The sequence below is a fragment of the Acinonyx jubatus genome, chromosome A2 (assembly GCF_027475565.1).
Source record: "Acinonyx jubatus isolate Ajub_Pintada_27869175 chromosome A2, VMU_Ajub_asm_v1.0, whole genome shotgun sequence".
NCBI lineage: Eukaryota > Metazoa > Chordata > Mammalia > Carnivora > Felidae > Acinonyx > Acinonyx jubatus.
The window spans coordinates 56,306,548-56,325,574 of NC_069383.1; the positions used below are offsets into that span (position 1 = coordinate 56,306,548).

The 19,027-nt window shown below is 33.9% G+C and overlaps 1 long non-coding RNA gene across 1 annotated transcript in view; it reads right to left on the bottom strand.

The window, feature by feature from the left end:
- Positions 1-1,604: 1,604 nt before the first annotated feature.
- Positions 1,605-19,027, bottom strand: part of LOC113603079 (uncharacterized) — a 55,977-nt gene continuing 38,554 nt past the window's right edge. The window contains exon 3 of the long non-coding RNA XR_003424639.2: positions 1,605-2,455. This is a non-coding gene — a long non-coding RNA (uncharacterized LOC113603079). The remainder of the gene's footprint in view (positions 2,456-19,027) is intronic.

Here is a 19,027-nt window from a genome sequence, read left to right on the forward strand (position 1 = left end):
GATTAAAATTTTCCCACAAAGTAATGACTTTTGGTGAATCCTTTCAAACATTTAAAAAGAATAAAATCAATCATACAAAGATAGAAATAGAGGAAACACTTTCTAACATGTTTATGAGGCCAAATTAAATCTATATACAAAAAAGTTGACAAGGACACTATAAGAAATGAATATTTGGGGTGCCTGGTTCAGTCAATTAAGTGTCCTATTTTAGCTCAGGTCATGATCTCATGGTCTATCAGCTTGAGCCCCAAGTGGGGCTTTGTGCTGATAACTCGGAGCCTGGAGCCTGCTTCGGATCCTGTGTCTCCCTCTCTCTCTGCCCCTCCCTCACTCATGCTCCGTCTCTGTCTCTCAAAAATGAATAAATGTTAAATAATTTTTTTAAAAGAAATGAATATTAAAGGCTAAGCTGTTCCTGAATATAGATGAGAAGTCATAAATATAGTGAAGAGATCCTAGGAAAATATAAAAACAGGGTAAGAAATCATGATGAAGTTAGGTTTGGTCGGTGATTAAAGATTACTTTAATATGTGAAAAATTATCAATAAAACTCACCAGCTTCACTATATTGGGAAAAAACAAATAACTGTTTTATTAGTTGCAGAATAAACATTTGATAAAATTACTCTTTCATGATAAAAATTCATAGCAAAAGAGGAAATTAAAAGAGTTTTTTTAACTGTGGTTGAGTATTAAGCAAAAGTTTATAGCAAATATTATGTTTAATAATCACATATTAAAAGTTACCTGACAAATCTAAACATAAAGCTTTTACTAAACCCTGTATACTATGGCAATTAAGTTTAAAATATTCAAAAAGAAAATCAAATATTGATGGATAATATCTTTTTTAAATGTTTATTTATTTATTTTGAGAGAGAGAGAGTGAGAGCAGGAGAGGGACAGAAAGAGAGAGAGAGAGAGAGAGACAGGATTCCAAGCAGACTCTGTGATGTCAGCATAGAATCTGACACATAGGACTCAGACTCACCAAGTGAGATCATGACCTGAGCCAAAATCAAGAGTCAAACCCTTAATCAACTGAGCCACCCAGGAACCTCAATAACATATTTTTAATGTAGAAAATGCAAAAGGAAATAGTGTTAGAATTTATAGCTAAACTTAGCAAATCCCCAGTGAAAGGGTCTATACAAAGTCAACTGTGTTCTGTTTACTAGCAATAATCTGAAAATGAAACTTAGAAATGATACCATTTTGCTTCTAGTTCTGGAAGAACAGAGTAGACATATTTTACCCTATTTTATCCTGCTTAGGTATATATATATAAACTTTGGAAAAATATACGAAACAAACATTAGAGGACTTAGAAATATGATGAAAAAGAAGGTTGGGCTCTTTTGAGACCCCAGGACTCAGGAGTGAGTTTCCTATTTTGTGCTGGTTTGTTATTATTTGTTAATTTCTTGGGTTTTTTTTCCTCCTACATATCCCAGTTTAGTTGATAAAGAGGTTTTTTGCAGCCTAGCTATACCATAGGCACTAACCAAAAATACACACACACACACACACACACACACACACACACACGCACGCGCTATGCTTTTTTAAAGTTCTACCTGTAAGGCTGGTAGACGTTCAGCCCTGGAAGTACTAAGTTTTGACTACACCTGCTCTTCGCTGTCTAAAGTGAGCAGAACTCTGACTTCCACTTCACCTGTCCAGTGAAGAGATAGTTTTGTCTCCTGGTTGGTGGGCATGTATAGAGGCTTTATGTGTAAACAGACTTACCACCATTCCAAGATGGCAGTAAGGAGACAGTTTCCTTCTCAACCAATGGGCATGCAGAGAGGCTGTTAAGGGCAGACCCTGACTACAATCACATATAAGCATTAAGGATAGCTGGGGTTCTATATCTTGCTGGCCAGGGGTTATCTGCAGAGATTATTTGTGTGAATACAGCCCAGATTACCATCCTGGTTTGTCAGTGATGAGCTTTAAATAGAAACCTAAGTCTCATAATAATACTGAAAATGTCCAGGATACAATAAAAAGAAAATAATCATACATCAAACATCAATTCAAATAAAGAAGGACAATCAACAGATACCAACATTGAGATGGCACAGATGATCTGACAAGGATTTTTAAATGCTACCAGAAAAATAATTCAATGAAAATTTATGAACACTCTTGAAACATAGGAAAAAATAGAAATCCTCACAAAAGAAAGAACAGATATAAAGAGCAAGCAAATAAAAATTTAAGAACTAAAAACATTATAACCACAAAGTTTTTTAGAACTCACTTGGAGGAATCAAGAGGAAAGGAAAAAATTAGTAAACTTGAAGATACATCAATAAAAATTATTCAGTCTGAAAAACAGAGAGAAGATAGATTAAAACAAATGGATAGAACCTCAAGGATGTGTTTAAGAAGAAAAAACAATCTTACCTCTAGGTCAGCAGAATCCCAAAAGGTGGAAGTATGGAGCTGAAAAAAATATCAAATAATATCAAATTTAGCAGAAGACATAAAACTCTAAATTCAAGAGGGTGAGTGAACCCCAAAGAGGATAAATAATGATGATGATAATAATAATAATAATAGCCACTGCCAGACACATGAAAACCTCCAAAAATTAAAAACAAAGAAATAAACTTAAAATAGGCTGAAGAAAAACAATGCATTACTTATCATGCCTAAAATATTCAAAGAATTCACACAAATCAATGAAAAAACGCAACTCAAAAGTGTCTTGAAATTTAAATTGATATGTCAACAACAAAAGATCATTTTCAAATAATTGATAAATACATGCAAAAGTATACATGCTTAGTAGTGATGAGAAAGATGCCAATGCATCTTTTAAGATGGCCAAATTAAGGGAAGCCTGGGTAGTTCAGTTGGTTAAGCGTCCCACTCTTGATTTCAGCTCAGGTCAGGATCTCACAGTTCATCCATTGGGCTATGCACTGCCAGCACAGAGCCTGCTTGGGATTCTCTGTCTCCCTCTCTCACTGACTCTTCTCCACTTGCGCACTCTCTCTCTCTCTCTCTGTCTTTCAACATAAATAAATAGAACATCTAAAATAATAATTAATAAAATAAATAAAAATGGCCAAATTAAATATTGAAATTGAGGAGTGTTGGTAAGTTGGTGCAGAAATTAAAACTCTCATACACTGTCACTGTTAGTGGTCATTGGTACAGCATGGAAAACTGCATATTTCACAACCCTGTCATTTACCCCTTTGTATATATCTAACAGGTATGTACCCACCTGTCACCAAAGAACACGCAAAAGAAAGCTCATAGCAGCACTACTTTTAACACCTCAAAACTTCAAACAACTTACATCTCTATCAAATGATTAAGTAAATTGTGGCATACTAATTGAACAGAGTTCTATACGGAAATGAAAAAGAACAACTTGTTGCTGCATACGACAACTATACATCCCACAAACACAATGGCAGCCAAAAGAAGCCTGCCAGACATCAAAGTATAAGCTGTATTTTGTCATTTCTATTAAGTTCAAAACCAGATAAAAATAATCTATTGTGCTGTGTGGGCTTCTGAAGTATGGTAATATTCTCTTTCTTCATCAGAGTGCTTGTAAAGTGGCTGGATTCACTACACCAGGGTTCACTTCACTGAGTTTACTTTATACTTTATGTATACTTGAAGTTATCCTTACTTGCTCACAAAATTATCAATCAATCTCTAACAGCAATTTCAAAGTTTCAGAACTGAAGTATTGACAAATCAGTGTGTTAGGTTATGAAAGGAGGAATAAAATATTAGATGTGCTGAAAGATGGAAAGGTTTATAAAATTTTTTTTCTATTTCAACTTTAACAATTTTTAAGAAAAATATCAAGGAAGATATTAATGTTACCGGGTTAAACAATTAACCAATGTTCTAGTTAAGTAAGTTTTATCACTTAGGTTGATTCTTAGAATTCCCTTTTGGAGAAACTCTAATATCACTCAATCTGTGTCAAAACACTTGGAACTAAGGCTTGACTTTTTAAATTTTATGACAAGTCATTTGCTGGCCATATGAAGACAGGTTTGTCAGTATTTTTTGATGATCTAACAAGAGGTGAATGTGACATCTTTGTGAACTGATATTCATCATTATCTCGATTACTTTTTCTAATGAATTTTTAAAATTGCCATATATTTCAGAAATATTCCACAGGCAGAAATCTTCATCAAAATAAATTCAGTGTTTGTTAAGAAAAGAAGAGAATACTACTATTTTCAGAACACATACTACAGCCAAAATTGCTCAGCGTGAAGGCAGCATGTGTTGTTTTCTCTGGACGGAGTTGGGATTTAACCGAAATTCTCCCTGATGTTTTCCCGTATTTCTTTTTTTTTAATGTTTTACTTATTTTTGACAGAGAAAGAGCGACATAGTGCAAGCTAGGAAGGGGCAGAGAGGGAGAGAGGGAGACACAGAGTCTGAAGCAGGCTCCAGGCTCTGAGCTGTCAACACAGAGCCCAATGTGGGGCTTGAACCCATGAACCATGAGATCATGACCTGAGCTGAAGTTGGATGCGTAACTGACTGAGCCACCCAGGCACCCCTGCTATATTTCAATATTAACATTAAAATGCAGTCAAATGTTACTTTCAAAAATTTATATTCAGTTTTCATTTAGACCAGTGCAATATTTTTTTTTTATTTTCTTGCCAATACTTTTAATATAGACATTTTTTCCTTCAAAGCAATATACATACATAGTTCAAAAAATCAAATAGTATTACAGAGGCTATAGGGGGAAATAGAAGCCTCCTGTCTCATTGTACATTACCCCAGTTCCTGCTTTCAACTCTTTTAGCCAGCATTTATTTCTTACCAGATTTTTTTTTAATGTTTATTTATTTTGAGAGAGACAGACAAACAGAGAGCATGAGCAGGGGAGGGACAGAGAGAGGGAAACACAGAATCTGACGTAGGCTCTAGGCTCTGACCTGTCAGCACAGAGCCTGACGTGGGGCTCAAACCCACAAACCAGGAGATCATGACCTAAGCCGAAGTCAGACGTTCCACTGACTGAGCCACTCAGGTGCCCCTAGCATTTATTTCTATATTTCTAAACCACATAATGTTGTTACTTTTTTTTTCATTTTAGCTATAACTTGATTTCCCCTAGTGTAGAAAACGGTCAATTAGTTCTTAACCCAACTTCAGCACATTTTTCTCCATGATAGCACAATTCATAATTTTTTTTTTCACTCAGATTCAAACTCATCAAGACATCCCCGAGTTTGGTTCTTAGATGGTTCTCCTCTTCTCAGCATTATCTCATGTCTTGTTTCTTCTTTCTGCTTTCTCCCATACAGATGCTGATATCCTGAAGGTCTTGTGGCTTTTGGTGGGTTATCACCACCTGCTTGTAATTGGGGTCTTTAGAGTTTGTAGGAAAACTTCTTACCCAGTTTTGTTATGAATGTACACGGATTGGGGAGTTTGCATTGTCATTGCTCTGTCTGTTTTTACATGGTGATCTGGAAAGATACAAAATCTCTTCTGCCATTTCCACCACCATGCCATCTGTCCAGTACCCTTAGACTTACATACAAAGCTGAGATAATAACACATGTTCCTACTTAATAACCATATAATAATTAACCTAGAAGATCATAAGTAACAATAAATACTGTTATTAAGGGAAACATAGGCTAAATTGCCAAAATGGACCTTTATATAACAAAAAGGAACTTTTCCCAATGAAGACTTATGTGATTATCACAGCCAAAGTAAGTTTTTTTTCAACATAATTCATCTTCTGGAATTTACCACATGATGACTTGGAAAATTATCACATACAGACATTTTATCTTCTCTCAATTGTATGCTCATGTACTGCAGTGACTGTGTGTTCTTCATTATCATATTGACCCCCTAGCACTAAGGAAAAGTGGTACTAATGCTGATCAGTAAATATTTGTTGAATGAGTTCACAAATACATGAACACATGAGTTGATTAAAAATGATTTTTCTTTGATTAATAGAAAATTCTCACATATCTATAGACAGGTTATCTATATGTCTTGGAGTTAGCTTGTGTGAAAATTCAAAAGTATGTCAGTGAAATATTTGCTTTATTGATATATGACCTCCTCTCTTCTCTGAATACAGAGATTCCCAAACAACTGGATAAATAGTATGTGTCAGAGAAGAATTAAGAGAGGTACTTTATTGGAGTACTCTATTTTCTTCCTGGAGACAATCATAGAATAAGATTGACTTTGAAATTAGATTGTAGGGGCGCGTGGGTGGCTCAGTTGAGCGTCGGACTTCGGCTCAGGTCATGATCTCACAGTCCGTGGGTTCGAGCCCCGCGTCGGGCTCTGTGCTGACCGCTCAGAGCCTGGAGCCTGTTTCAGATTCTGTGTCTCCCTCTCTCTCTGCCCCTCCCCCACTTGCACTCTGTCTCTCTCTGTCTCAAAAATAAATAAACATTAAAAAAAAAAAAAAGAAATTAGATTGTGGAAGCAGGCTCCTTTCCAGTTCGTCCTGTGTCAGATCTTCACAATGTGGCTGTATTATTCTGTTCAAAGTGAATTCTTACCCCATCAAATACACACATAATAACATATATGTCTAAAATGTTACCCTTACTGGCTGAGATAAATTAATTTCCCATTGTGTAATGTCTAAGATTGATCACTTCTTCCTTGTGATCAAAGGATGACTGTTAAGTACCATCCTTAATTTGAAAATTGAGTAGTTTATTATTCTGCATACTCATTGGACAGGCTAAAATAAAGAAAAAAGAAAAGGAAGCACCTGGACTCTCAGGGAAAGGTCGATGATGCCTGCTGTATAAAGGATATGGTATCTAAATGAACCCATTTATCATGAGCGAAACATTTCAAGGAATTTGGAAACAGAGAATATGGCAACCATAAATGGCCCTAGGACGCATTTGGTAAAAAATATATATATATCTCATGTTTCGAGGCCCAGAATGATTAAGTAATTAAAGCCAAAATTTCACATGGAGGCTGAAGTGAAACTAGAACCTAGACCTGTTGTTCAACTTTTTTCCCCTTCATTTTCTGAATTTGTCCCATAGCAAATATGTTTTGATTAAACTTCTGGTCTAAATTATTCATGTCTGAAAATCAGACATGGAATATTCCAGAAAAAAAAAAATCTTCTACAGCGGTCAGATAACAAAAAGTGTGATAAAGCCCACTGAGTTTGAAAAGAATGCTCAGTAATTGAGAGGTGATATGCTCTTGACCTGTGCCATCTATGCCTCCCAGTTTGTTCTAAATTATAAAACTCAACATCTCCCTGAAATGTTCCAACTGTTGGACAGAAAATTCTACTAATTATAATTCTCAAATGGCATCACTTACGGTTATCTTTATCACGCTTATTCCCAAAACACGGCAAGTAATTCTATCATCCCTGGGTCCAGGCATATAGTTAGACAGCAGTAGTTGGTTACAGTTCATATGTATTTTCTCTTGATTTTTATCACTTCTTTTAACAGATGTTTTATATATGTAGCATAAACCTCATGAGTTTGAAATCTAAAAAGACAGATTCTTTCAGCTTTAAAAACAATTATCATTCCACTCATAAAGATCATGTTTATTTGGCATACTTGCGACCACTAAAAAAAAAAATAAAAATGCTATTTTGATGGAGAATACTTACTTTTAAAATCCTGACTAAAGTTTAAAATTTACAACACCGCTAAAATATTATTCTCTATTTTAAGGTAAATTATTAAGCTGGACAATTTATTTTATTAAAATATTGCATGAATGAAATGATCTATGGTTCATCATGGTTTTATTTGCTTTTCTTAACCAAATCTTAAAATGTTTCTTTAACTCATTTCTATTTTAGAATTGACCATATTATTTTTATAGCTTAGAATTAAAAACAATAAATATACCTTTCTTGATAAAGATTAATTTTGAGTTTACATCATTTTCCTTTTCTCTTTTTTTCTTATTTTTAATTTTTTTCATTCATACCTGATTCACTTAAATTCAAAAAGTAAATAAAGTGAACATTATAATTTACACTATTCTCACTTTCCAAATTTCCTGCCTATAAACAACCACAATTAATATTTTTGTAGGTATACTTAAATATTGTAATCATAAGCAAACGTGTGACTCTTCCCTACAAATGGGATCCTACTATACATGAATCTATAACTTGATAATCCACTTATATCGACTTTGAGGACATATTTATTGGAGTGACCTCATTTTTTTATTTCAACAGTAGGCGTACTTTAAACTCGAATTCAACTGCAGCTAAATGTAAGCTGTTGAATATACTTGTATGAGAAGAACATGGTACTGAGGCTAGTATATGAGCAATTAGAAGTTTCACTTTAGTTGACCATATTTTCCATGTTGGAAAACTGACTGGATTGGAATAATGATGGTTAAAAAGATCACTTTACATCATAAACACTAATCCCAAACTATCTCTTTCCCAAATATAAATTGATGTATTTTATGTTTTAACTGTGTTCCCTTTTGAAAAATTTCCTGTGGTTCTTCAGATAATATTAACTTCATCACTAAAATCTGAGACCCAGTCAATGATTTACTACAATCAGAAATGGAGCTCACAGGGCCACCTGGATGGCTCAGTCAATTGAGCCTCCAGGCCTTGATTTTGCCTCAGGTCATGATCTCATGGTTCATGGGATTGAGCCCTGTATCAAGCTCTGTGCTGATAGCACAGAGCCTGCTTAGGATTCTCTCTCTCCCTGCCCCTCCCCCACTTGGTTGCACTCTCTCTCTCTCTCTCTCTCTCAACAAATAAAATTTTAAAAAAAGAAAGAAATGTAGCTCACAAAAACATAGGAGACACTGATAAAAGAAAATCCAGTGAAGAATACTTCCATCTTTCAGAGTTGTGGGAAATATTTTACCTTAGTATATTTGTCAGGGAAAAAAAGGAGGTAAAAGAAAATCAGATTAGTACCATTAGGCTTTAGTACATGGACCAAATGGTGTGCTTAGCACTCTTTTCACTTCTATTGTGAGGATAATTTGTTAATAGCCATATAATCTGGCGAGTACTTAATGGTTGGCATGATGAAACTGCTGGGCTTCTTTATAGAGATTATTGAGCTCTGAAAAGTGATGCAGAAACTGTGAAAAGAGTTTCACAGCCAGGAACTCACCACTCTCATTTGAAAAGCTACCTCATATTTTTATTTTTTTAAACCTAACTAACCTTATTATATACCCCTTTTGTAAATAGTTGTTTTCATGTCATGCAGCTAAATGAAAGCTCACCAGGTTAAAATGGAAAATTAAGGAAAATCATATTTTCTCATCATATAGATGTCCTCAGAATGCCCAATCTCATTTAGAATATTTTTTAGTGTATGTAAAAAATGTTCTCCGGCAATTATTTTTAAAAGATAGAACATTCCAGAAATCCCTGGGTAGAGATCATGTTATTAACCAATTGGTGCAATATATACAAGAGACATGGGATTATTTGTATAAAAACTTACAGCCAAAGAATTTATGGCAGTAATATAAACTCATGAATGTCCTGTTCTGCCGGGGGAATTCTCTGCAGTAGCTAGATGACTGATGATGTGGCAGAGTGCGATAACAAGTACAGCTGCTTCTATAATAAAGAAATCATAACAAGCTAAAGAATAAATCCTCCATAAGAAATCTCTTAAAGTGACAATCCAGTTTACTTGTTTTCCTGTAATGGGATTCTATCATCTACTTTTTCCATCCAATGTACAAATCAAGCATACAATACTTCTGGTTCTGGGTCTTCAAATGCTGTCGACAAGATAATTTTATAAATGTAGCATTTTAAAAAATTTATTTTATTTTTTACTTTTAGAGAGAGAAAGAGAGCACAGCAGGGGAAGGGCAGAGAGAGAGGGAAAGAATCTTAAGCAGGCTCCCTCCTCTGCACAGACACTGACGTGGGGCTCGATCCCACAATCCTGGGATCATGACCTGAGCTGAAATCAAGAGTTGGGTGCTTAACCCACTGAGCCACCCAGACACCCCTAAAGATAGCATTTTAAGGTAACTTTACAAACTAATAATATAAACTGAAGAAAACTGCATCCAATATGGGGGTCTGTGACAAGTATGCTCAAGGAAATCATTTTCAGATAAAAATCAGAAAAATGCATCATTAGTAATGGAAGGATCCATGTTTTTTGAGTTTGCTAGAAAGACTAAAGACTCCATATCACTTTGGGGGATCCCAGGATATGAAATGTTTTGAATCTTTAAAGTTATGAATGAAAACCATTTTCATAAAAACATCTTATGAACAGAAAACTAGGGAATATTATGTATATAATTATAATAATACTTATATATACAATATAATAATTTATAATTATATAATATACATATAATTATAATTATATATAATAGTATATTATGAATAATATATACACATTCTGACTTTTTAAAGATCTTAGGCTGGCTATAAAGAAAGAATATTTAAATATTCCCTAGAAGATCTGAGTGGTTAGTATTTGACTTTCCACAAATAACAGGGCAAATACCATCTCTTCAAGTATATTTAATTTAAGGTTAATTTAAAGTTTAATCCCGAAGGAGACTTACACAAACATTTTTTTCATAACTGTCAAGGTATGCTTGGGTAGGGTAAGAATTAAAATGTTACTAGTAATTTTACCTGGCCTCAGTTATGATACACTAATGACTAAGACTTGAGCATAGCAATGTGATGCTGCCTAAACCAAGGGGAAAAAAATCACAGAGGTTACAGCAGTAGAGGCTGGAGTGCTCAGTAAAGGTGCTGACTTCTGAACAGAGGGTGAAGGCAGTCTTTCATACCTACATCAGTAATAGATGCTCCTGTGGAGGCAGGATGAGAATGGTTGCACAAAACTTACTCCTCAGAGATGTTAAAAGTACTTATGTTACTATATGTTAACAATAACCTTTAATTTTAGATAATTTTTCAGCATCCTCACTGAATTGAAATGCTACCCTATTCAAAGCAATTGGATTTTACTAGGCTATGCATTAGTTTGGCACCTACACATACATGCAACTTTCTGAAGCTTAAGATATGTGTGATACAAATTGTTAACCATATACGGCAGTTTGCTAAGGTCCTACTTTCTAATTGTTGTCTTGACATAACTATTACGAGTATCCCTTTTATTCTCAGACACCACTGGATGATTAAATCATGGTGTGAAAACATGCTTGGATATTTTTTGTCCCTTTATACTTATCTGGCTTTTCATTTCAGAATTCCAGAAACTTGCTTGTAAGGCTGTAGTCTTTGGTATATATAAAATGCTCATAGAAAACAAGAGTCATTTAAGCCATGGTAGTATGTGTTAACAATTCCATGTTAATAGTAAAAAACCTAACTGTAAATATGATGTAAAATAAGATAAAGGAGGGGTGCCTAGGTGGCTCAGTCAGTTAAGTGTCTGACTTTGGCTCAGGTCATGATCTCACAGTTCATGAGTTCAAGCCCCATGTTGGGATCTGTGCTGATAACAAGAAGCCTGTTTCAGATTGTCTGTCTCCCTCTCTCTGTCCCTCCCCCCTCTCAAAAATAAATAAACATTATGAAATCAGGTAAGGGAGTCAGGAAATCTCAGAAACAGGTGTACAAGCTGTTGGGTTATCACACACAAACACACACATACACATGCACACACACATGAACACATGATGAGAATAGAAAATGTTCCCTTCTCTAAGTATCAACTCCCCAACAAGATCAATTTAGGTAAAACAAAACAAAACAAAACAAAAAACAACTTCTGAGGAAATGTTTCAATATATTCTGAATCATATTTTTAGAACCTTAGACCAATTGACCTTAGAGAATAATCTCTTCCTATAATACTGAGAAAAGAGATTTGAGTGATTTTTCTTAGTCACTGGTCAAAGCCTCTGAACACAGAATGTTTGTGGTACATTTTCCATATACAGTAAGTGCTAAATGTGTGATGAATGAATGAATGACTGAATGAATGCTGTATGGATAACATTTTTATCCTATATCTCCATTTTAAACTTACACTTTTTCCTAAAAAGAAAATACTGTAAAGTAAGGATTGGTCCCATATTTCTTTGTTATAATGTAAATTAAACTTCCTTTGGACTTACTGTATATTAATCTTAAAATGATGATACTTGAATCATCAGTATGCTGAAAATACTGATGCTTGAGAATGAGTTACAGAACACAGGAGGAAAATGAGGAGATAGACTACAATAATCAACTGCTTAGAGCTAAGTATCATCCTAAATACAACAAATGTTCAAAATTAAAGAAAACATGTACAAAGACTATTCTATTTTTGCTGATGTTCTATTTTTCCATTTAAGTTAATTATTGCCTTCTACCTTCAAAATTTGCCTATAACTAGTCCTTTAGAATCACTTTAAAAATTCACTTATTTCTGAAGAGGTGTTAAAATCAGTAACTTGTCAACTCATTTATTTAATGTCTTCAAGAGCTATAAAGGAACCCCCTAATTTACTAGAAGAATTCAGACCAAGTTGCTAGTCTCTATTTTTTTTCTTTTACTGGCAAGTAATAATATAAATTGTAAGCAAGCTAATGCAATCTTAAAATTGAATCTCTATATGCCCTATGATTTACTAGCTAATATAATATCATCTCTTATAGTCAAATTTTACAAATAGGGTGGCAAGTAGTCTTTATATTTGAGTGGGAGTAAAAGTAAAATTACCCCCATTCTCTACTGCCTTTCTCTTCATGGACTTAGAGATATTATGTGTTTTAAATAAATGATCATGGTTGAATTAAAACTAGGCTGCCCCTTTCCAATAAACTGGGTTTTATTACAGGACAGGGAATTTAAACTCTTATTTGGTTTGTGAAGTCTGGCTTGAGATTTTTCACTTTTGCTTTAGTTATGTTTTGGTTTAGAGTGTTGGTTTATTTCATGCTTCATTTTTCTGTGTTTACCAGCTGAAAAGCTTGATTCATAATGAAATATTTGTAAGCAGTATGCACAGTACCAAGGGTTTTACTAGGTGGCTGCCATGGTCTGCATGCAAAAAGGTCAAAGATAAAATGAGCATTTTGAAGAACATTTCTTGGCATGGAAATGGAGGTTAATGAGGAAATGTGTTTCAATAATGATAATATGAATGCTTTGCATTTATATAGCTCCTTTTCTTAGAATGCTCAGAACACTTAACCTCTGACTCAATTTCCTGATACTTGTCATTTGAGTGGTTTTTACAAAGCTAAGAAAGATAAAAGAGAGATGCTCCAAATTTACTATTTTTCAGACATCAATAAGAGCAACCATGAGTCTCAGGGTCTAAGAAGCTATCAGGTATGACACATAAATTGGTTTGTGGATTCAAATTTTTTTCCATTTACAGACATAACGCTTGGATCTATGATCAAATTAGAAATGCTAGCCTAGGTATGGTTGTGTTAGGTCAGTAAGGATGAGGGGCCTCCTAAAAGTGCTCAGATGCCTGAAGAACAAAAGGATATAGGCTGGTTATTCAGTTCAGACCTCACCAATGGGAGCCTCAGTTTCCTTATCTAGTTTTCTGGTAATTTTTCTTTGTTCCCAACCCCAAAAGGAGAAGTCTTCTTATAATGTTTCACACATGTGTACATCAAGACTGTATGAATAGTTTCAAGAAACAAAACTCATACTGCAGCCAAATTCCCCAGAAACCATGAACCCATAAAGAGCATTCGTTTGCAGCCAAAAGAAAATCCATCTAGCCTCAAAATTAACTGTTCAGTTGTCCATTTTCTCATTGTGCCACAAATAAATATTTGATGAAATTAAAACTATATATTTTTTCTACTTAGTACTTGAAAAGGCCAATCAAAATCTTGAGAAGGAAGGGAAGTCATATAAATAGGCAATTTTTAAAAGATGCTTAAAAAAAAGATGCACAAAGAACTCCTTTTAGAAAAACAGTTAATAATGCCTCTTGGAACCTCTGAGTAAAAGGCAATGCTCTTGCAAACTCATCACCTTAGATGGAAAAGGTTAAAGTAATTTCACAGGAGCACACTAAGAAGTCATGGTAAGATGAGGGGGAAAGAGGCATCTTAGCTCCCACGCCTGCTTTCCAACAGTCATATTCTCTCCCAAGAGTACAGAAAAAGCACCTGACCATTATCTTTTTCCCAAACAGCTTTATTACACCATTATGCACTTTTTTTTCATGATTGGAACGAAAGATATTTCCTACCAAGGACAACTCTGCTTATAATTAACCTTTGGGACTTATATTTTTATGTTAATGTTAATGTTAAAAATCCTCTGCCAAAGGATCACAGGAGTATAGAAGTTGGGAGTGAATTCCCACCCTAGCTAATCTAAACGTAAGAAGTCGTTCCTTACCTCCTCTTGGGGCAAGGAAGTACACTATTGCCATGACCCAAAGGTCTTCTATTTTATTTCAATTTCTCTAGGTAATTCTGTACTTGATCCATGTTCACAATACAGATGGAAGGATTGGGAATACAGGCTTATGTTTATTAGCAAAAGGTCTATAAAAGGCAAAGTGCACTTTTTTTAAAATTTTGGTATTGTAGATCACATGTGCAAAAAGAAATGATGGTTCTCTTTAATGTGACATTAGATTTCTTAAAAATTCTTTCTTTGAAATTAATCTTCTTACGCAAATTTAGCTGCACAAATTCTGTTTTTATATTAACAGACTATGCAACAGATTGAAATTTAAAGAGCAATAAAATGGAACCTTAAATTTAAGGAATGTTTGAAACTGCTATTGGTGCAAGCCAAAGCTTATAAAATAGCAGAAAAGCATGGACAGACTGATCTGCAGGGAGCATCATTGACTGAAAAGTTCAGTATAGCAATTTTCTATCTACTGCAGGGGTCGCAGTACCGGGTCCATGGGACAAATATGGCCCACCTGCCTCCTATATTTGTAAATAAAATGCTATTGGAACATAGTAACACATTAGCTTACATATTTCCATGGCTGCTCTCTTCCTTACAACAGTGTTGAGCAGTCACAACAGAGACCCTATGGTGCACGAAGCTGTGAAATTCCACTATTTGACCCTTCACAGAAAAAGTTTGTCAACCCAATCTATAGACCAGTTGTTTTCAACAAGACCAACCCCAGACCAACCCCCTGACCATCTACTGGGCAAACTTTACTCCAGGCTATATTGCCACAGATTTGTTTTGCTTATTTTTGAGTTTTATAGAAATAGAATCGTGAAATTTATGCTATTTTTGTTTTCTTTCACTCAAAATTATAATGATGAAAGTTATTCATGTTCTTTGTGCGGCTTTTTCTTTCTTTAATTGTCATACTGTATTTCACTGCCTACATAAACCATGATATATGTATCTATTCTCCTGTTAAATCAAATTCAAATGGCTTTTAGGTATTACATATTACAAACTGCACTTTGGGAACATTGTTGAACATGTCTTTAAATGTACATTTGTTTGTATTTCTGGTAAATGTATATCTAGTGATTAAATCACTGGATCACAGAGTATGCAATTGTTCGGCTTAAAAATATATTGCCAAAGTTTCATTTACATTCCCACCGACAATTTTTTTAAAATATTTATTTACTTCTGGGAGACAGAGAGACAGAATGCAAGCAGGGGAGGGGCAAAGAGAGAGGCAGACACAGAATCTGAAGCAGGCTCCAGGATCCGAGCTGTCAGCACAGAGCCTGACGTGGGGCTCAAACTCACAAACTGCGAGATCATGACCTAGGCCGAAGTCGGACGCCTAACCGACTGAAGAGTTTCTGTAGGAGTTTCATTTACTCCATATCCTTTAATATACTTCATCATATAAAAAAAAAAATGGGGGCCACCCTGGAAGCTGTGTTGTAATGTCTTATTTTAATTTTATTTTGCATATCCCAGATATATTTGAGACTGAACAACTTTATATGTTTATCAGCCATTTGGATATTTGTTTTGTGAAATGACTCTGAAAGTTATTTGCATAGTTCTAAAAATGGATTATCTGTACTTCTCTTATTGGTTTGTACAAATAATTTTATATCCTGGATATGAATTCTTTGTTGGATACATATATAGCAATTACCATCTCCACGGTTTTCACTAATTGGTAGTTTTTGATAAATAAGAGACCTAATGATTAATATGGTCAAACTCATCACATTTTTCTGTTATGTTTAGTGCACTTAATATCCAGTTTAAGATAACTTGGTATACTCCAAGACCACAAAGATGTTGTCCTTTGATATCTTCTTTTAATTTTCGTCATTTTACTTTCCATTATGGGTCCATGCTTTATCTAAATTTGACAGTTGTGTATTCTAGGACATTGGGAAAAAAGTTCATGTTTAAAATTTCATACAGATATCCAATGGACTCAGACTATTTATTTTGAAGATTACTCTTTTCCTACTACATTATAGTTGCAACTTAGAACTAAGTTACAGGATTCTTTATGTATAAATAATTGGTTTCTGTATTTATTTAGTTTATTTGACCATCCTTATACCAATATCACATTGTTTAATTTTACTAACTTTATAATAAATCATTATATCAGTTATTGAAACGCCACCGGTTTTACTCTTCTTAAGATTATCTTTGTTATTCTTGGTCTTTTGCATTTCCATATAAAATTTGAAATCGGATGGTCCATTTCCATGAAGTATCCTACTGATATCTGACTGAGTGTGCATTGACTGTATCGATCACTTTGGTGAGAGCTGACATGTTTAGAATACTAACTCTTCCAAACAATGAAAATGGAAAATCCCTCCCTTTATTAAGACTTTCATAGTCCTTTTAATAATATAGTTTTCTGTACGGACATTTTGTACATCGTTTCTTATATTCTTATTCCTATGAATTTGATGCTTTTATTCTATTTTAAGTAGTATCACTTATAAAATCTTATTTTCAAGTATACTGTTAGTAAAATAATTATAGTTTATTATTTATACCTACCGTACAGGACATGACCATGCAAAACGCAATTATTAATTCTAAAATCTGTATCTTATCTGTATTTTTTCAGTTTTCTACAAATACAATTTTCCTTTACAATTTTTCTTTCACTTCTTTCTTGCCATATTATTATTGCAAAGACCTCTAGTATATATATATATATATATATATATATATATATATACACACACACACACACACACACACACACACACGTATATATTGGATAGATATAGTTTTAATAAATATCCTTGTCTCATTCTGAATATCAGAGTTGAAAACTTAATGATTTTATCATCAAGTAGAATGTTGGCTGCATGTTTCTGTGGATACCCTTTATGTCATTAAGGAAGTTAAATCTAGTTTTCTAAGAGATTTAAAAAAAACATAAATGAGTGTTGAATTTTATCAAATGCTGCTTCTGGTACTCTTAAATGAGGGTCATATTGTTTTTCTCCTTTTACTGTTAATATTGTTTGTTACATTAAGTAATCAATTTTTCAATATATTAAATCAACCTTATGTTTTTAGGTTAAACCCCAATTGGTTGTGATTTCTTTTTATATATTACTGAATTATATTTATTAATATTTTATAATATTTTATTTAGGAATTTTCTATGTATGTTCTAGAGAGATCAGCACCCTAATTTTGTGTGGGTGTGTGCATGCATGTGGGTGTGTGTGTGTACGTATGCGGGTATGTGTATTGCCCATGTTAGATTATGGCATCAATGTTTTGCTATCCTCATCAGTAAGTCTTCCATTTTCTAATCTCTAGGAAAGAAAATTTGAATTAAAGATTTAATTTCTTTAACACATACAAGTTTATTCACATTTTTTTACTTCTGATATTAGTATTGGTAAGCTGTGTTTTTCAAGTTATCAATTTTATTTTAATTTTCAAGTTTATAGATTTTAAGTTGTTCATAAGAGCCTCTTATCACCTTAATAACTGAAGGCACCAAAATGATGTCATATTTTTAATTCCTGGTATCAGTCATTTGTGCCTTCTTTTTTTCTTGATTACTATTGCTAAAGGTGTGTCTATTTTATCACTCTCAAATAACAAAATTCTGGTTTTGTTTATTCTCTTGATAGTATACTTACTTTCTACATCATTAATTTTTGCTTTTATCTTTTTCAATTTTGTTTTCCTATTTTCATTGGGTGTAATGCATTATTCTTTCCCTTACTTTTTCAGATGTATAATTAGATCATTGATATTCATCTTTCCTTCTTTTCTAATATTTACATTTAGGGCATTGGATTACTCTCTAATCGAGGATTGCACAGTCATTGCACTACTGACATTCTGGGCCAGGTAATTCTTTGCTGTGGGATACTGCCTTGTATATTGGAGCATGCTCAGAAATATCGTTGGCTTCTCTGCCCACTGGGAGGCATAACACCTCCACAACTTCAGTTGTGACAACCAAAACTGTCTTTATATATTGCCAGAGGTTCCCTTGGGGGAAATATCCTCCAGGTGGGAACTGCTGTTCTAATCACAAATTTAGCTATACCCCACACATTTGATATATTTTCATGATGAATCAGTTCAATTTGTTTTCTAACTTCCAATGCGATTTCTTATTTGACATGTGTCACTAATGTGTAACATTTAGTTTTCAAACATTGATGAATTTTCTAGTTACATTTTTGTAGTGGCTTTCTAGTTTAATTCCACTATGGTCAGAGAATATATTGTATTTGCATTCCACCCTTCATATTTTGTTTGGACTTGCCTCATGTTTTGGTAAATGATCCACATATACTTTTAAAAAATGCATTTCTGGAAATTATTGAAAGAAATGTTACACATATTTCAACTAGGGGAAATGTGTTAACCATGCTGTTAAAATCTTCTATATATAGCCTCATTTATCTCTAAAAATCTTATTTTATTGGTTTCTAATAGCAATGTGTTAAATTTTCCACAGTTTTGGATTTGTCTCTTTCTCCTTGTCTCTGCTCATTCTTAAAAGATATATTGTTAGGTGCATACTAATATAGAATTATTGTATTTTCCCCTTGCTGTCTCATTTATTATAATATAATGATGCTCTTTGACTCTGATACTC